We start from the raw sequence: 16,590 nt of genomic DNA on the forward strand, positions 1-16,590 counted from the left end.
CGAAAAACGGCTCAAAAATGGTGAAAACCGGTCCCAAACGGTGTAAGACGGGGCAAAACGAGGTAAAACGTTGAAAAAACGATGGGGAACGTGGAGAAACGCGTCAAAACGGGCCAAGAACGCGGGGAAAACGTGGAAAAACGAGGCAGACGGGTCGAAAACGTGGTGACCGACGACGCCTATGTATGGTTTCTCACTGAACAACCATCAAAGCACTGGGAGGACTGGGAGGACTTACAAAGAGACATGCTCAGCTATTTTGTCCCAGAAAATGAAGGCAACAAAGTCAGAGATTCGTGGCGCGATCTACGCCAAGACGGCCACATATCCGATTACATTGTCAAGTATAGGCGGCTAATGCTCCAACTCCCGCTGATGCACGCAGCAGATCGACTACATGGCTTCCTGTACGGCGTTAAGCCCTGGGCCCGTCGAGAAGTAGAAAAGCAGAATCCCAACACCTGGGAAGTGGCCGCCAATATGGCCGAAAAGCTACGAGATACAAACTCAACCCCAGGTGTCACTACAAACAACCCTCGCCCCAACAATTTTGCCCCCAATAACTGGCCTAACCCACCCGCCGGGCGAGGCCGCGAATTTATACCAAATAACAGAAGCAATGAACCCCGCTCACCACCGCGCAGCTCTTTTGCGAGCAATTCCTACAGCACCACGTCAAGCAGTTTTGTCCCCAATACTTACAAGGGCAACAATAACAACCCACGCCCCGATCGCACCTGGTGCAGTGACTGCAGGATTGCTCATAGCCCCTACTACGCTTGTGTATGCAAGCGCAATCAAGCAGCCTCCTCATCTAGCAGGGTCAACACCCTCCAAATAGAAGAACCACCCTCCCCCCCCCCCGAATAAGAGTCGAAGAAGTGGCTAGCCCTGTTGCTAACCAGCAACCCCGGATTGGACCAGTTTCCCTCCACCCGCAATGCATGGCAGCGGCGATAACGGACATTCAGAACTTATATGTCCAGGCAACAATTGGATCACAGCAGCAATGGATCATGGTAGACTCAGGCGCCACACACAATTTTCCATCACCACAATGTGCCGCGCGCCTGGGCCTACGTCTCACCACCGTCAATGAAACGACAGTCAAGTTTGCCCAAGGAAAGGATAGCAATGTCAAGGCAGCTCGTCAAGTCAGGATTGAGATGGGCGAATTCACATGCCGACTTGACTTCATAGTGGTCCCAGTGGACGACTTGGCAATTATTGGTCTCTCCTTCAACGATAAGTATCTCATTGCACTCCTAGGCATGAAGGTGGATCAATTACTGCTGAATAATCAAGGCAAAGCAGTGACAGTACAACGCGCCAGACTCACAACAAAGCAAGCTGTCACCCGTCAGGCGCATCTTCAAACCAACCCCCCTCCCATCAACCGCCAAGACCCTGCTCAATTAGCAGCGATGAAAGGCAAACAGAAAGTCCCAGAGCACTCGCCCCCCAAACTCAATCTCATGAGTGCAAAGCAAGCAGAGCGGGCTCTCAAGAAAGGAGCTCAGGTTCACCTCTTCATCATGCAAGCAAAGGAACAACCCACAGCAAGGCTCAACTCCATCACCATCGAGCAGGCCAAAGTGGGTGATCCCTCCCTTACCCCCATCCTCCAGAAGTACAAGGATGTCATGCCTCCAGAACTCCCCCCCGGACCTACCCCCTCCCCGTCAAATTCAACATGAAATTGACCTCATCCCAGGAAGCACACCCCCGGCGAAGGCCCCCTACCTCATGAACGACACCGAGCTCAAAGAGCTCAAGAAGCAACTCCAGAAATTGGAGGATCAAGGTTTCATCCGGCCCAGCAGCTCGCCTTTTGGGGCCCCAGTCCTATTTGTCAAGAAGAAAGACGGTTCGATGCGACTATGCGTGGATTATCGGGCCCTCAACAAGATAACTATCAAGAACAGGTACCCAGTCCCCCTCATGGAAGATCTTCTGGACAGACTACAGGGTGCCCAATACTTCACTCGCATCGACCTCCGCTCAGGCTACCACCAAGTCCGCATCGCCTCTAAAGACATCCCGAAGACCGCCTTCCGCACACGCTACGGCTCCTGGGAATGGATGGTCCTGGGGTTCGGTCTCACCGACGGTCCGGGCACTTTCTGCAGAATAATCCATGACAGTTTCCGCGACATGATTGACGACTACCTAATCACTTACATCGACGATCTACTCATCTACAGCAAAACTTTAGAAGAGCACCAGAAGCATGTCGCCGCAGTACTCCAGCGCCTCCGTGAACACCAGCTGTATGCCAAGCTGGAGAAGTGTGAGTTTGCTGTCCAAAGAATCGAGTTCCTCGACTTCATTGTCACATCAGAAGGTATCATGGTGGACCCCAAGAAAGTCGACGCAGTCATCAAGTGGGCTCCCCCGACATTCATCAAAGAAGTCCGAGAGTTTGTGGGTTTTTGTCAGTACACCCGCCGCTTCATCCGCGACTTCAGCAAGATTGCGGCCCCACTTACAGAGATAACCAAAGGCCACAAACCTTTTCAGTGGACCTCCAGAGAAGAAGAAGCCTTTGAGAACCTGAAGATAGCCATGTGTAGTACCCCCGTCCTCCGCCTACCCGACTTCACCAAACCCTTTGAAGTTCACACTGATGCCTCCGATGGCGCCATTGGTGGGGTCCTCATGCAAGAGAGTGAACCCATTGCCTATGAATCCCACAAATTCACCGATGTAGAGACAAGATGGACCACCCATGAGAAGGAAATGCTCGCTGTCGTCCACTGCCTTCGAAAGTGGCGACACTATGTCCAAGACAAGCACACAAAGGTCTACACAGATAACATATCCCTCAAGTACTTCCACACACAACCAAAACTCACCCCCAAGCAAGCCAGGTGGCAAGATACACTGGCAGAGTACGACATCGACATCATCCACAAACCAGGAACCACAAATGTCATGCCAGATGCTCTCAGTCGAATGCCCACCCTTACAACCATCTCCACAGCAACCAGCACCCTACGCCAACGCATCCTCGACGCTCAAAAAGCTGACCCCGCTGTCCTCCGAATGCTCAACGACCACATCTCTGGCAAAGCTGCCGTGGGCCTCTTCGAAGTCAAAGATGACCTCTTCTACGCGCATGGCAAAATCTACATCCCCAATGATCCAGAGCTAAAGAAAGACCTCATGTGGGAGGCTCATGACTGCAAGCTAGCTGGACATGGTGGCCAGAAGAGATCTTACGACAAACTCCATCAACACTACATGTGGCCCAAAATGAAGGACGACATAATCGACTACGTGCGCACCTGCCCAACCTGTCAACTGGTCAAAGCTCAAAGAGTCAAGTCTGTCGGCCTCCTCCACCCCATGCCAACACCCTCCCGGCCTTGGGACATGGTAAGTATGGACTTCATCGTCGACCTCCCCCCCTCCCATGGCCACACTACCATCATGGTGGTCGTTGACTACTTCACCAAGCAAGCCCACTTCATACCTGCAAAGCCTCCGGTCACCGCCTACCAAGTCGCCAAACACTTCTTCGCCAAAGTCTTCAAATACCACGGCCTACCCCTAGCCATAGTTTTTGATCGCGACACCCGTTTTCTCAGCGACTTCTGGCGCGAGCTCTTCAAGCTACTAGGCACCCAGCTACGCTTCTCCTCCGCCTACCACCCAGAAACCGATGGTCAAACTAAAAGAGTCAACCAAGGCATTGAAGACTACATCCGCAGCTACGTCAAGGCAGATTAGAAGGACTGATCCGAATACATGGACGTCCTGGAATTCCACTACAACAACTCCATCCATAGCAGCACTGGCTACACCCCCTTCGAGCTCTCCACAGGTAAAGAAGTCATCACACTTCTTGCACTGGCAATCGGCGACGTGCATGCCCAGGATCTGGAATGTGAAGAGTTTCTTCAACAATGGCAAACCCGCATGCAAAGGGCAAAGAAGAGTCTCGAGCAAAGCAAGGTACGCATCACCAAATACGCCAACCAAAAGCGAAGGCCTGCCGAACTCTTCCAAGAAGGTGACTTAGTCCTCGTCAGCTCCCAGAATATCACCCTCCCTCAAGGCCTCTCCCCGAAGTTCAACCACCGCTACTATGGACCATACAAAGTGCTCAAGTCCTACAACAACATCACCTACAAGCTGGATCTCCCATCACACATCAACATCCACAACGCCTTCTATGTAAGTCTACTCAAAAGGTTTGTGCCGGATAACACCTATGGTAGAAGCCTCCCCGAATATGTAAAGGATGGCCCGCCACATGAGCCGGAGGCCATCCTAAAGTGGCGCTTTGGGCGCCGGGGACAACTTTTCTATGTCAAATGGCGCAATCGCCCCATGACGGAATGCACTTGGGTACCTGAAGAAATCATGCTTCGACTCGGAAGACCCCTTGTGCTGTGCTTCTACAACATGCCCACTGAAGAGGAGGACAACACACTACATGACAACAACATAGAGTAGTCCTCCCCGCCCCACTTGTAACTAGCATCACCCTAGGTAGCTAGACATTTTTGGCAAACACTTCACTCCCCCCCTTGTAAATATCCGCCCCAAAACCTCGGCATCAACTTTTGTATCGGCACCTCTCAAAACCCCGGCTTGACGTGGGCGTCAAGCTCTCTCAACCCGAGGGTGTATATAAGGGAAGTATGTGCCACTTCCCCCAACTTGCCAACCCCGTTTTCCTGTGATTACTTGCGTCCCTTGTATTCGGCACTTTCTTATGATATTGATCATTCGTTCGCGTCCCTCACTCTCGTGTCCCTCTTGTGTTCAGTTTTCAACTTGCGTTCTTGTGTATGCGTTTGCTTGCCTGCAGGTCCCGTTTGCATCGCAGGTCAGCCGGCGCGGCCCCTTTTTCGCGACGCCCCGAACGAGGGCGTCACACTGTTGTTGGGGTATAGGCGTCTGTGCCTTGCCCGGCCGCCCAGAGTCTGGGCACCCACTGATTTGTATACCTTATACATAGCATAAGTGTATAGGGGGCTGCTCACTCTTTTGAGTCTCCCCACCCACATCGCGTGTGTATCTCCTTCTCTCTCTCTCACTCTCCGTTTGTGGTGCTCCCCGATCCCCTTCAATTGGTATCAGAGCGTAGGTGCGCAGGGAGCGCGTGTGTGCACAGTCACGACGACAACGGAGAGCCAGTTTCATTCCCGAAATCGCGTCCGCGCGCGCGCACTTTCAAGAGTGCAAACAGGGTTTCGACTTCGGCATCGGCAAATTCAGCTTTTCGAGAGCGTTTTCACCAGGTATCCCATAGTTTTACCCCCCTTTCGAAGCCATTCGAGCCATCAGAAACCTCATTCGAGCTACGGTTGAGGAGCTGCATTTTTCAGCCCTCTTTTGGCAGTTTATGCTGCGTTTTTGGGTCGAAACGAAGGTTTTTTGGCATAGCTTTCACACCCGGACTCGGATACATGTGATCCAGGAGTCTACCTTGGGGTTTTGGCACGCTCCGGACGCGCTCGTCATATCAGAATTTTAAAATTCTGAACGCTGAATTTTCTGCAGCAGCAATTGTTTATTGTGTGTTGAGGATTCCACACATGGTTTACTCTCAGATGTGAGAGTGATATTTGCTGCAAGTTTCCTCACAGGTGGGAGGATACGATGTATGCCTTATGTGGTTTGATGCTTAGGGAGACTAATGTGATTGCATTTTGAGCTCGGCAATGTACGCCTCGAGCATGTTTTTGGCAGTCACAGGTAGAGCATATATTTGTGTACTAGATTTGCAGGTGTTTGCAATGATGTATGCAAAGTGTGGAGATTGGTGCATGCATTTGGAGTGCGGTTTGATGCGCTTTGGTTGCTCATGGTTTTGAGTGTGCAGTCAGTTTGGTTACTGGTTTTGTGGCCGTTTTACTGACGAAACTCTGGCAAAATTTTCCCAGGAGTTTTATGCGTATCATTTATGCGATCTAGGTAGAGATTGCGGGTTGCACTCAGCATTTGCGAGCGGTGTTCTCTGCAGGTGGGAGATTTGTGCGTGTGTATGCATCGATACCGCACAGTGTGTGCTTGGTGATTAGCTCACGGTTTGACAGGCGTATAGTTATCTTGGCACACTCATAGGAGTGAATGTTGTGATGTATGCTTGTGTGGCTACGAGCTAGGTAGCCGGATTCGAGCACTAATGGCTTGAGGTTTTTCAGCAGGTTTCAGCTACAGGTTTACAAGTTTACAGGCAGGTTTGAGGGCTTATTTGGGTGCTGAATTTTCAGCCATTGTTTCCTCTTTGCAGGTGTCCATGTATGACTCAGTTGTAGGCTGATCTGGGACACGTTTGTGACTTGTTTATGCAGCTGTTTAAGAGCTGAATTTTGGGGCTGTTTTGGGGCTGATTTGCAGCCATATCTTACAGCCATATTTGCAGACTTTTGTTGATGCGATTCGAGCCAGTTTAGGACTGATTTGGTTGACATTTTCTACTCATTGTTGGTTGCTCTTTTGAGAGCATTATGGCTGATTTTTCATTTGACTTCCAGCGTTATGGTCTGACACAGTTTGATGGTGCAGATTTTGTTGCTTGGAAGGAGCATATGCTTATTGCATTGGCGGATTTGGGGCAGGATAAACCCTTGCGTGGTTTATCGGCGAAGCCCAATTCTATGCGTGATGATGATTGGCAGGATCTTGATGAGTTAGCCATGTCTACGATTTGTTTGCATCTAGTTGAGTCTGTTTACTGGCAGGTCTCGAGGGAGACTACAACTCATGCTTTATGGCAGAGTTTACATGCTATGTACGCGACATCCATGTCTACAGGAGAGTCTAGTCCCACTTCTATGTCCATGGGAGAGATTGGTCCCACACGCAAGTTTCGATGGCATAGAGACTTGACATGTTGGCATTGTGGACATAGAGGGCACATTAGGCGTCGATGTTTCAGGCGTTTGAGACAACGGAGGCGACAGATGCGTGATGCAGATTTGGGCATGACAGATGCTAGTGAGATTAGTACGGTGGTTACTGAGTATGCTTGTGACGGCGATGTCACATTTACATCTAGCTTGTCTTTAGACGATCTTATGTCTACGGATTGCATATCGGATTGCACATTGTCTTCACATTGGTTACTAGATTCAGATGCTACTTTCCATGTCACGTCGCATCGTGAGTGTTTTAGCACATTTTCTAGTGGGAGACTTGGTTGTGTGCACATGGCTGATGGTGTTGTGTATGACATTGAAGGTGCAAGAGACGTATGTTTGTCCTTGCCCAGTGGTATGAGATTTACCCTGCGCCATGTGCGTTATGTGCCAGATCTGAGACGAGATTTGATCTCAGTCAGACAGTTACGGGATTGTGGATGTCAGATTTCGCTACGAGAGCGAGATTTTGTGATGCATTTGGGTTCGCTAGTGATTGCGAGAGGTGCCAGGAGTGGTACAGGTTACCCATTGCATGTGGATCATGAGAGAGACGGTGTTGTCTCTGTGATCACGCAGCCAGGTAGAGAGCGAGAGAGCAGGCAAGTCTCTTTTGCTCATGGGTTGCAGGGTACTTTGCATGGAGTGCAGAGTAGTGAGCTCGTTGTGCACACAGTTGGGGCACGACTTGAGCAGTCACACAGAGAGGTGACAGAGTCAGACATGCATGCTTTGCTAGTGACTGAGCAAAGCAGAGAGTCAGTTGTGCGAGATACTTCTATGCAGGATAGACAGGTAGAGCGATCTTGCTCTAGTGAGTCACGATAGGAGGACGTTGTGCAAGAGTCTATGCATACGGAGTTAGAGCATGAGAGCTCTAGTGAGTCACAGCAGATTGAGTGGTCATGTTTGCAGTGGATGATTGTAGAGAAGAATGATATGTCAGCGATTATGCAGTCATTCCTTTCTATGCTCGACAGTGAGCATGGGGATATAGTTGTGCAGGATATGTCTTCCAGCAAACACCTAGAGCAGCTAGTTTGCTCTGAGGTTGCACGACAGGTTGATGCGTCTTTTGTGGATAGTCAGGAGATGTATGTGGCTGACACGCCTTGTCAGTCAGAGATGCCTATTGCCAGGGATATATATGTTGATGCATGCTCCGTAGAGCTAGCAGGGCCCGCTAGCATTGCATCGGCATTCGGTGGTCTCATGTATGAGATGTTGATCTTGAGACCAGATATCGCAGCTACAGTGGGAGAATTTGCAGTTGGGGTTGTCAGTCATTTGTTGACTGATGATGGCATAGTGCACGAGGGAGATATGCAAGTATTGCGTACATACTTGCAGTACGTGTGCGATACGTCTGGTGGTGTATGGACTTACACGGGAGCAGGACAGCTGGATGCACACGATCAAAGCCAGCCAGTGGGCATTGGTTGAGAGCGGTTTTCTCTCGCCTTTTGTAGTCTTTAGACTAGGTTCTCTTGCTTAAAGGCACATTCGCCTTTTAGTGGGAGGTTGTTGGGGTATAGGCGTCTGTGCCTTGCCCGGCCGCCCAGAGTCTGGGCACCCACTGACTTGTATACCTTATACATAGCATAAGTGTATAGGGGGCCGCTCACTCTTTTGAGTCTCCCCACCCACATCGCGTGTGTATCTCCTTCTCTCTCTCTCACTCTCCGTCTGTGGTGCTCCCCGATCCCCTTCAACAACAAGTGGTGGAAATCCTTTGATCAGTCGGCTACCCAGTTTCAACTCAATGGCACTGAAAGCTACTTGTCAATAGAGTTGTAGAAGGCCTGGATAATTTCTTGATGTCGATCTAGGAATCTACTTTTGATTAGAAATCTTGGAAATGGCCCATGAGTAGCCAATCCTTTAAACCTCATAGAAGGGCATCTACCAAGTGCTAATGCACGAGAGTGATTGGTTTGCCCCTTTGAACAAAGAGTGGAAGAAACAATGGTCGATGGGTTGAGATTATGAAGAACATTTGGAATCCACAGTGGCCTCACTTTATGAAGGTATTTCTGTGGAAGGTGCTGTAGGGGGCCTTGCTGAAAGGCATCAAGATCCAGGCACTTGGTATCGGGTCCGTTAGATGTTCAGGGTGTAGATTGGCTAGCGAAGACCTTGTCCACCTTTTCATGGAATGCTTAGCTATTAGAGGTATGACAAGGAAGGTGTGCAAATGGATACAAAGACCGTGGAAGATTGAGTTTTTTAAGAAGAATCTATGCCTTGGTGGGAAACAGTTCGAAGTCTTGCACTTCTAGTTTGTACTCAAATTGTTAAATAATGCTTCTTTAGTAATATCTGGAAGGCCAGGAACTACCTTGTGTTTGTGGCTAGCTTCTTAGAGATTGTGCAAGAAAGTAAGGAGATAGTATATGCAATAGGTAAAAGGAAAACTCGGATGATTGGTTTAGGGCAACCCTTGCCATCCAATCGAGCCTTGTTGTGTAAAGGACTGGACTTTTGATAGTATCTCACTTGGTACTTCTGTTGTAGCCATCCGTCCCTCAAGGCTCGGATGAGCTTGAGGTTGATGTATATTTCTTGGTGGCATTCTAATACAATCACTCACAACTGTGAATTTTTTCTTTTGAGAGAACAAGAAACATATTAAAGAAAAGAGAAAGCCATACAAATTTGCCTCACAGGTGGGTAGAGAGGCATCCCTTATACAAAAATAAAAACTAGAGTTCTAGGCAGGCAAAAGCCATATTTAATCTCTCTCTAGAGTAGCTTCTGAGCATAAGATCCTTACAAAGCTTCCATCTGTGCTCTCTTTGGATAATGTACAAAGGGCCACTAGCAATATCTTTCATTTGGTCAAGACAAGAAACATTAATTTTCTTTAATTGAATGCCAAAGAATTCTGAGTTGTTCTACAGTTTCTGCTTGAAGATAGTCTCAGTCCTCTGAGTTCAGCAAGCCCACATGTAAGCCATCCTCCACATATTCCAGAGTGTAATATCTATCCTGATGCAGTCCCCCACCAATAATTCATGAGTTGAATGCTATAGTGGATGGATGTCCTTGCAGCTCATGCCCAAAGAAAGTAGCTTGGAAGCATTAGCTTGACAGTCTACGAAAATGTGATGTAGGTCTTCTGGGGAATTACACCTCAGGCATTTTCCATCCCCAATTCTAGCTTTGAGAGCTCTCTTACCACTCCAAATGCCTTGATGCAAAATCAGCTAGGCAAGGAAGCTATGCTTTATAGGGATTGCAAAGCTCCATACACACTTAAACCTAAACACCCACTGTTTAGAGCTCCACTTGAGGCCCCACAGGCTTGTTAAGATTACTTCTCAGCTGCTCATCAAAATCTGATATGCATGAGAAATCTTGTAAGCCTTCCAAGAATATTACTGTAGAGAGATTCCCTTGCTTTGTCTGAACTTTGAATAGGTTTGAAGAAGAAGTTTCAACTCATCTAACCTACAAACAATTTTTTCAAGACAACCAACAGAGATATCAAACTGGTTAGAAATATGGTTAGGGGTTAGCCATGCTCCATTTTCTGCAGATCTCCGGAGGTTCTAATCCCTACTTTGAAACACTTGTGAGCTTTAATTGTCAAATTTTTTCCAAGCTTATTGGCAGCCCACCCCAACCATATAGAATCATGGGCAAGCACAAAACTGTCAGACAAAAAGAACCAGGGTAAGTGAAAACCGTCTCTGGTTCTGAACCAAGCATCCCACATTCTAGTATAACAAGATGGGAGCCTACTGTTTTGAGTTTCCAACCAGAGGATATCACATCCCAAAGAGAGATATTTCTCCGAGCTTTGTAATCCTCCACACGAAATTTAGTAATATGTATTTTTATCAAACATGCCCATAAATCTCCACTGTCTATGGTTCTAACAATCCATTTGCCTGTCATTTTTAAAGCCATGTAGAATAACAAGGCCCCCCCTTGTTTTGTGTAGCCAACAAGTCTTCCAAGAAACCTTGGGAAAGTAGAGTCCTCTGAGCCTCCCCAAAGAAACCTTCTATCCAGAGACACAACCCTCTTTAATTGTGTACAGGTGGGGTTTCCAACATGACAGTAAATATGTCAGAGAAGGAAGCAAAAAAGGATTGAATACAAAGGTCCTAGAAGCTAGTGAGGGTGAAAAGCATGCCACATAAAAATTTTCCTTCTGAATTTTTTCATAACCCACTCCCACATTTGCTCCATGGTTACCTTGAAACCCATTGGGATCTGTCGTAAAATATAATATCTAACTTTGCCAAATGATTTTCTCATATTAAACTTATCATTTAATATGGGAAGATAAAAGGGGAACAAGAGGTAGGATATAATAGGTATGTGCTTCACCTATCTCAACAGAGGACCAAAAGGAGAAATGGTTGCATCTCAATAGGGGTCCAAAAGGAGACGGTCTATCAAAGAGCAATGTGCAATAAGTGCTTCTAGATTTACCTCAGCAAGGGACCAAGAGGAGAGATGGTTATATCTCAATAGGGGTCCAAACAGAGGTAATCTATCAAAGAGCAACGTGCATCTAATGGATCTTAAAAGACCTTAGGGTTAGCTTCATTAAAGACCTCCAAAAGTTAGTGTTAAAAAGTTCTTTGACTTAGGCAAGCTAGGGCTGACCTTGAGGTGGGAATCCTACCCAAGCATGAGGTGCTTGTAGGCTTGCTAACTAAAGTGCTTAAAGTGTTTGTGGGAACCTTGCCCAAGCTTGAGGTGATTCTCAAGCTTAAATGACTAAGGTTCTTGAAGTGTTCAATCCAAAGATAAACTCTCAAGAGGCATAAACGATTTCCATGCTTAATTGACTAAGTGCTTGAAGTGTTCAATTCAAACCAAATGACTTAAGAAGCATAAAAGACACATGTCAAAATCCTCCACATGTGGCTCTCATTATGTGCTTGAATCCTATTGGATAGGCTTTAAAGGGGTCCAATGAGAATTTAGATACATAAAAATAAATAATAGAAAAAGAGAGCACATGTCCAAATGATATAACTAAATAATACGAGAGAGAGAGAGAGAGAGAGAGAGAGAGAGAGAGAGAGGTGGACCAAGCTTGAGAGGGGGTATACTCTCCCACACACACACACACATTCTCTCATTGTGTGAAGTGCAAAGTGCAAGAGCTCCATCTCCTTCTCCAAGCTTGTTGAGAAGTGGAGAGCCTACACCAACACTCTTGGCTATGGAATGCAAATCCAACCAAGAGCCTTGCTTCAATGCTTAAGCTTGCCATCTTCTTCATCTTCATTACTATGCTATTATGCTATGCTAAGCAAGAAGAGTGATGATAAGTGAGGAACTATTTCTCTCTCCTATGGATGATTCTTCTTCCTCTTTCCTACCCTCATTCCCCACTAGCTCTCTCCACCTTTGAAGGTGTTTGAGGCCTTGGGACTGAGGCTTGGGATAGTTAATTCTTTTTGCAAAGTTTATGTTATGCTCATGATGCATGAAGCTTTCCATATTCATAGCATCACCAAGGTCATAAGGAACACAAAGATTGTATTGTACCAAGTCTCTCTTGATGGGAGAATCTATAATACAAACGCCTTTTGGAGGGGGAACCGGCTCAAAGTAAATCCGGTCCTCAACTATTGTCATGTTCTCTAATACTCTCTCTCTTGCAAAAGTATTGTTCATGCCAAGTTAATTAAGTACTATGTTTATGTTGCTACCATCAATTAAGTTCAACCTCTATGTTCTCAAAGTGATCTCACAAAAATGCTCACTTTAATTCTCTTAATTCCACTATTCTCAAAGTTCATAGGCCATTTCTATTACAAGATCCTCAATAGCCTGAAAATCAGCCCATCTAATATCACTTTATAGCCTGCTTCTATGACAGAGGAAGGAGTTGCCCCATTGGAGGCTTTGAGACCAGTCTTTTGATGATTAATTTGAGACCCACTTGCTTGACAAAAAATATTTAGACATTCCATGAATGCATCAATTGATTTAGTATCTGCATAAATAAGAGCATTTGTGTCATCTGCAAACATTTGCAAACAAAGATCATTTGAGGACCCAACAATCTTGATACCCTTTAACCTTCCTTCTTGCATCCTTCTCTTAATCAGCCAACCCAAATCATCTGAGGTAATAGCAAACAAGAGTCGGGCTAAAGGGCAGCCCTGCCTGATAGACATTATCAAACGAATTACATATGTCAACTCCCCGCCCCATTCATAGAAATTCTAGCAAAATCATTTCCTAACAAAACATGAACAAACATGATGTGGAATTTTGCCCAATCCCATATGAAACAAAGATTTTAGAATAAAATCCCATTCCATTCTATCATAGGCCTTGTATAAATCAAATTTGAAGAAGTAGAAGTCTTGTTCATTTTCCAAGGCATGTTCCATACCTTCCCAAAGGGTAATAATAGCATCCAAAATGAACCTATCTTTAATAAAACCCTTGTGCTCTTGAAGAATGAAACTAGTCATAAGAGGACTGAGTCTCCTAACTAAGGACATCGCAGAAACCTTGTATTTAGAAGTCACACAAGTGATGGGTCTCCAATTTCTCAGATCCTCCCCACCCCCTTTTTGTGGATGATTTTAACAACTCTAGTGTTAACACGAGCAGGAAGAGCTCCTATTCTACTAGCTTCTTGCCACACTAGCATCAAATATGGTGCCACAATACTGAATGTAAAAGTCATTAAGGATTCCATCAATACCTGGTGATTAGCCAGTCTTGAGGTTGCTAATAGTTTCTTTGATTCCCTCTAGAGAGATAGGTTGGTCAAGGAAGTGTGCTTGATGAGGAGCAACAATCTTCCTTCTTGATTGGGCAATGAAAGCCCTAGCCTCTTGAGTTTCTCTATGTCTCTTAGGAAGACCAGAGAAAATATTAGCAAAGAACTCTTGGACTATTTTAACATTATCCTTATGAGACTTAGCGAAAATCCCATTATTATTTCTCAGTATAGGAATGAAATCTTTAGATTTTTTCTTTTTAAACAAGTCATACATGTTTTTGGTGGGCTTGTCAATTTTACTAGCCCAAAACTCTCTAGTGAAAGCAAGGGCATTATTAGCCTCAAGGAGCTCTTCTTGCTTGAGAGACACTCTAAGCTCTAGGAGCCTAGGAGGGGGAGGGTCAGCTTTGGAGAGCGATTCTTTAAGTTGAAAAATTTCCCCTGAAATCATCATCCTTCTACTAGCCCTAATGTTCTTAACTACTTTTTTGTACTTGGTCATGACACTTTGTGTTTCCTTTACTGCAGCCTCCCAGCCTGCACTGGGAGGCTGGAGAGGGGTGAAGTGCAAAGGACTCTGGTAGAATTAGTTGAACCTTATTTCTAATGAGCTCAATGTCAGCAAATAGAGACTCATCAAGGTGAGGCCAACCACCTTTATAGTTACTTTCAGATCTCATAAACTCAAATAGCACAGGCTTGTGTTATAAAAAAAAAAATAAGCATCAGATTTGCACTACACAAACTAATGATCTTGCAAGACATTGGCAGACATGTACACTTTATCAAGTCTAGCAGATCTGTAGCAGTCCCCAACTTGCTTGTTACTCCAAGTGTATCCCACATCTTCAGACACATCAAGCAAGTTCAAGGAAACAACCAAGTCTACCCAATGTACCTTTTCATTACCAGAAATTACCTGACCTAGAGACCTGGATCTGTCAACAATTTTTTCCACCATGTTGAAGTCCCCTGCGAAGACCACATTCTTTGGAAGAGAAGCCAATTCCTACCAGCACTAAGATCTTTCTGTAGCAGAATTAGGAGCATAAACACTGGCTATGGTATAACTGATGGGATAAAAAAAAGTGATGGCTACCCAGAAGCCTTTAGCAAAGTATTTCACATTTGAGACCAGGTTACCCATTTGCATGAGATCCCTATAAAAGCTCCACCTCTACCTACAGCATGATTAGTTAAATACCATTGAAAACTAGACCCCAGCCTGTTCAAATTGTTTTAAAGCTCCTTACCCTTATGCTTGACCTCTTGAAGACAAACAAAATTACGATGCATAGACATATCTTGCATCCATTTTTTGATAACCATAGATCTTGTAGGGTTTGTGAGACCCTTACATTTGAAGGAAAAACCTAAAAGATTAGGGATAATCATTTCTTATTGCTTTTATTAGGTTTGACCATGGAGACAGAAGCTTATTTGGATCACTAAACCTATCAATCTTTCTTTTGCTTTTGATTACCTGCATGTTGCGAAGAGACTCCTCTTCTGCTTGGGTCATGATTGTGTCCACTGTAAGTTTGGGGAGTTTGCCATAGTCACCTTGGTTAGGTTGTCTTTGGCATCTAGTTCTTTAGCAAACTGTAAGACATCATTAGTGTTCAGCTAAGTTCTTTTGACACACTCATCACTTTCAAAATCAGACTCTAAAAGACCCCTTGTTGCATCATTAGGGCTTTTTGGAGGATTTTGAGCGGGGTGAGGAGCCTTGGGTGAACTGGTCTCCCTTATATCACCTTGAGTGGGTTTATATGATCCCTTATCTTTGGAAACATCTTGAGCAACATATGGATCAAACACATCCTCAAGAAGAACATCAAATTAATTAGAGTAAGCATTATTAGCACCCCTTCTCCTCTACAATTTGAATTGTTTCTCTTATTCACTAGTTGAAAGGGCTTTTGAGGAATGGACTTGTTTTCCCTAGCTACCTGGTTTTGCTGTTTGGCTTGAGCAAGAGCAGGGAAGTATTTTATAAGGTGACCTCGTTGGAAGCATGGATTAGGAAGATTCGAATACAAGACTCTTTGTTCATGCAATCCTTAATAGGGACAACTAGCTTAGGAGCCTTGCAGAGATCAACCTCAATTAGAAGTTGTGGGTCCCATTTGGGGTTGATTCCGCCTCTGGATTTTTGACCAAGGTCCTTTCCAACATAAGCCCTAATGTTCCTTAACCAGGGGTAAAACTCTACTGGAAGATCAGGAAAGTCCACACATACATGAGATTTAGTTGGTTTATTACCTCTAGGATTGAACCCTTTCAACCACTTTAAAAAATAAATGGGAGTGTTTTGGATAAACCATTGCCCCTCTATAATAACATGAAGTGCACGGTTAGCATCTGTTAACCCTCACGGCACACGGACACCCTATGATCTATAAACGTTGTATTATTTAGAGTCAGGTACCGGGCTTGTCGGACCAATAGGGAAAGGTAGAGTGATCGCCGATGAGAGGCGCACTTTAACTTGGACATTCAAGGGATTAGTTGGTTAAGCATGGGCGCCCAAGTGTGAATGGGGTGAGCTCCTATAAAAGCCAACTAAACCTAATTTTTACTCATTCTCTCATTTGTGCAATTGAAGAGTGCTCTTGCTCCATCTCCATCTTCTTCTTCTTCACCTCCTTGTGTGTGTGTGTGAGAGAGAGAGAGAGAGGGAGAGTGTGTGTGCGATCGAGCATTACGAAGGCACGACGGCGGCGAAGCGGTTGAGCGCGGCATGACTGCAGCTTCTTCTTCATCGCGGCGAGGAATCCACCACGAAGGCGAGCGTAGAGCGGTGAGTGACACACCCTTTGTTTTCTTGAGCTTGCTAGTTTAGGCTTGTTGTGTGCTTGGAGCCGTTTGTGGCTCGCACACGGTGTATTGGCAAGTCCCTTGCTTAGACAGTGCGGCAAGGAGCGCACATTTTTGGCGCCGCTACCGGGGATATGCCCTACACTAAGCTCGGTTAGCACTTTACGCTTCCTTGTGGTGCAATTT

This window comes from Adiantum capillus-veneris, chromosome 19, assembly GCF_014529385.1.
Source record: "Adiantum capillus-veneris isolate H3 chromosome 19, ASM1452938v2, whole genome shotgun sequence".
NCBI classification, from domain to species: Eukaryota; Viridiplantae; Streptophyta; class Polypodiopsida; order Polypodiales; family Pteridaceae; genus Adiantum; species Adiantum capillus-veneris.